The sequence below is a fragment of the Ictidomys tridecemlineatus genome, chromosome 15, assembly GCF_052094955.1.
Source record: "Ictidomys tridecemlineatus isolate mIctTri1 chromosome 15, mIctTri1.hap1, whole genome shotgun sequence".
Classification (NCBI taxonomy): Eukaryota; Metazoa; Chordata; class Mammalia; order Rodentia; family Sciuridae; genus Ictidomys; species Ictidomys tridecemlineatus.
In genome coordinates this window covers 18,120,323-18,124,628 of record NC_135491.1, presented here as the reverse complement: position 1 = coordinate 18,124,628, position 4,306 = coordinate 18,120,323, and positions in this window count along the sequence as shown.

The window sequence follows — 4,306 nt, the reverse complement described above, 5'->3', positions numbered from 1 at the left end:
CTTGGACTGGGGTGGTTATTTCTTAAAATTACAGCAGACTCACAGAGGTCTTATTGTATACCACACAGCTGGATTTGGGGTGGTAACAACATTGTCCCTTAACTATTTTTGTGTAAATTCCTCCAAAACCTCACAAGGTGTACCTGCATTTCAGAACTTAGTAGCAAAGGAGGGTATTGTGTGTCACTGTCTTAAGAGCTGTGACCTCATAAACTGTGTTTTGGGGAATGTAGATTCGATTTTTTTCTTTGAAACACACATGAGCATTGGGGCCCAGATTTTTCACTGACCCGTGATGTTGGATTTACACTTGGAGGGGGTGGGGAGTCGGGGGGCTTTGGTCATGACCAACTGTGGTTGGTTTTCATGGACTGTTTTGAATGAATGAGAGCACCACCACCTCCTCTTGGCTGCTGTTCTTGCGCGCGCGCACACACACACATACACACACACACCATTACAGGGGAGGTCTCCTTGCTTGTAGAATCATTAATCTGCCAAGATCAAGGTGCTAGGAATCCCAACCGGATGCACGGGAGAGGACAGCACGACAGTGACATCCAGTCCCTGAGGCCTGGAGCTGGGAGGCCCCCTGGTGGGCGGGAGAAGCAAGTACATGGAAGTTTGATGGTGGCTAAAAAATTACTTAATGCAGTAATTAAGTTATGAGATACGGGAGGTGTCCCTCCAGAGAAGGGGACTTCATCAAAACCAGAAGACTGAATCCCGGGAGTGCGAGGCTCCGTTTCTGGTGCTTGCTTCTTTTGGAGCCGGGTGCTTTGCTTTCTTGCCAGTTCATTGCAAAGCTTTCTTCTGAGTGCCCTTCTTTGCTTTCCCATTTCATACCTGCTTTGGCTGCGATTTCTCCTTGTCCCAAACTCAGTCCAACTCTCTTCCTCTGTCTGCGGTGGAGGTGGTCCCTGCTCTCTGGCGGTGGGGGTCACCACTGCCCTCCATGCCCCTCCATCTTGGTTCCATGCTCCCCTGACCCAGGTGGACTGAGTCCCCACCGTCTGGAGCCCCCGTACTTTGTCAGGATCAGAACCAAGGTCATGCCTCATTTCAGGGCACCCTGCCCTTTCTCTCTGGGCCCCATATGGCCTTATGTCAGGACTGGTGACAGTCACTGTACCCTACTGCAGAACCACTACCTGTGCAGTTCCCCCTGCCTGGAGCCACTGCGCCCAGTGCTCTCATTTCTCATCACATCCTTCAGATCTCAGACACCCTGAAGTCAGGCTCCATTACTACACTCCAGTGACACTTGGAATTTTGGGCCCCTCCAAGTTTATTTAATAAGAGCAGCATCTCCAGTCCGTTTTCAGGAGTTACATTGATCTGGGACTGAGGGAATAGTGTGAGAGCCTGGAAGATGGGCTGGACCCTCCCAGACCCGCCTGTCCCTAGGATATCTCCCTGGCAAAACCTGCAGCTGTGCCTTTGTACTTTCATGTATCTGAGCAATAATTCTCTTGACATCCTTCTCCCCATTAGGTAGTGAGCCACAGACAGAGAGGCTCTGTCTTGTCTCTGCAGTACCTGGTGTGGGGCTGGTACTATGGCCAGAGCCAGAGGTGCTCTGCTTAGCCACGCCCCCTTTGATTAGCATGCCCAAATTTAGTCTGAACTGTCCAGTGAAGGAGCCATAGGCAGCCTACAAAGGCCCAGGAGCAAGGGTTTACACAAATACTATGCACACATGCACATAAAATTTGTGCCCGTTTGCCACATGCAATATGTGTACAAAGGTGCCTTAACATGGGGCCTCTGTTCAGCACTCATGCCCAGGGGACAGACCCTTGGGTACTGGGTCTGCTGCTGCTGCTCTGTGTATATATATGAGTGTGTGTGTGTGTGTGTGTGTGTGTGTGTGTGCGCGCGCGTGTGCGTGCACACGTGCATGAAGGGGGGGAGAGAGAAACAAGGAGAAAGATTGAATATTTGAGACAAAATGAGAGGCTGTGAGGGAGCGATCAGGAGACTGGGGGAGAGGATAGGAGACAGAGACGGAGAAGGAGAGGTGGAGAGGGAGCCTGGGTGTTGGAGAGAATGGTGTGGAGGGGGTCGGAGGGAAAGGGAGACTGAACTCCTGCAGTGAGGCCAACAAAGCCTGGAAGCCACCCCCTTCCTAAGGGGTGGGGTTCCCCAGAGCCAGGAGATTTGGAAATATTTGGATGGGTTCTCGGCCTTAGTCACTGTGCTCAGGAATCTTCTGCAAATGGAAAAGGCCACCTCCTCTAAGTGACCAAAGCTATGGGCTGTGTATGTGTGTGTGTGTGGTGGCTGGGTCAACGGTGGGCTCTTGGAGCATCCTGGGTCTTGGGCATAAGGTGTCCTCACAGCCCCAGGGTGGGCAGGGTAGTTCTGCCCTCTGAATACACGACTCTCCCACAGATTCTACATCACCTGCCTGAAGTTACCTCTCCCACCCACCTGTCGTGGTCACCTGTTGAAAAGCCAGGTTGCTCCCCTCCCTGTGCCTGCACCTGGACTCCTCCTTGCTGGGTCAGCCCTGCAGACCCTAGGTTCCAGGCAGAGAGAGGCCTGACATTCACTTACCCTCTTTGCTCTGGGGTCCCCATGTTCCAGTGAGGGTTTCCAGCTGCCTTCAGCCAGGCTCCCTGCCTAGCCCCCCGCCCGGGTATTGCCACATGACTCAACTGCATGGGCCTGAGCCAGAATGTGTCCCTGTGGCCAGAGTGGGGCCTTGAGTCTCAGCTTGTTCCCGAACCACACTTTCCCACAGCCCTGCCCAGCTTAGCCTCCTCTTTCCACCTCCAACAACTTGTCCAGTCTGACCCTGGGAACTGGGGGGGCTCTATGTGGGGGACAGCTCTCGTGGGCGGATGTGAGGGACCCCATGGCCAGGTACAGAGCTGGGAACAGAGTCTCCTTCAGAGCACAGCAGTCGGGGCTGGAAGACCTGTGCCTGCTGACCCAGGGCATGCAGGGGTCAGGAGCCACCTATGGGAAGAAGACAGCAGAATCCCTGGGGTGGGGATGGGGGAGTCTCATTGCTAGGGTCAGTGGGGAAGGGCGGCACTGACCTGTGGTTTGGACAGCTCCTTCCTTCCCACCCCCACTTCCCTTCCTTCTTCCTTCTCTGTTCTTGTTTACAAAAACATGAAGGCTTTATTATACTTGATCTGACTTCTGGGCTGAGCAACTGGGTGATGTGTGGGAGTGCGAATCTACAATTCTGGTTTGTCCAGGAGACTGGCGGCACGAGGAGTGGGCAGTGGGAGACATCAGTCCGGAGCTTAGGGGAGAGTCAGGGCAGAGTCACACCAGGGAAGGCAGCTGTGGCTAGAAGCCTTTGAAGTTGAGAATGAGATCACATGGATCGAGGGTGAGACCAGAGATGCCACGGAGGGCAGAGGGGACAGTGAGGCTGGGTGGCAGGGAGTGAAGGTTGAGTAAGGTGGTGTGAGAGATGAAGAGGGCTCAGGAAGGAAGGAAGCAGTCAGTCATGGGGCTGCTGAGAGAGGAGGAGCAGGGTGAGCAATGGTGTTGGAAAGACGGAGGTCATGGGCCACCATGAATATGTGACAGCCACTTCAGTGCAATAATGGCGAAGTAGATCAGAGGCCACTGAGATATGGGGAGAGAAGGAAGTGGGGGAGAAACTGATTATTCTTGAGCATGTTTGGGAGAAGTAAAGCTGCCGATGGGGGCTTTGGGGTTGGGTGAATTCTTTTAGGATATTGTGTTCGTCAGCTTTCTGTTACTGTGACAAATATCTGAGGTAATCAACTTATAAAGAGGAAAAGTTAACGGGCATGATGTGTGCCCTTATAATTCCAGTGACTCCGGAGGCTGAGGCAGGAGGACTGCAAGTTCAAAGGCAGCCTCAGCAACTTAGTGAGGCCCTGTCTCAAAATAAAAAATAAAAAGGGCTGAAGGATGTGGCTTAGTGGTAAAGTGCCTCTGGGTTCAGTCCCTAGTACCCGCCCCGCCCCGCCCCACCAAAAAAAAATAGAGAAGTTAATTTTGACTCACAGCTTTGGGGTTTGGTCCATGATTGATTGGCCCCGTTGTTTGGGGGCTCATGACAAGGAGGCACATCATGGGCACAGCGCAGGGCAGAACTGCTTGCCCCATGGCCAGAGAGCACAGAGAAAGAGGAATGTCTTACTATCTGCCGGGTTTCTGTTCTCACGACTAAAAGGCTCAGGGGTCGCTCTAGTTAAACTGGGCTAACTGGGCTGCACGAAATAACCACACAAGAGGCACAAATCCCTTTTTCTTTGGGGTCGCTGTGACGGCTCCTCTAACCTTAAGGGTCCACAGAAGAGAGAGAGAGGAG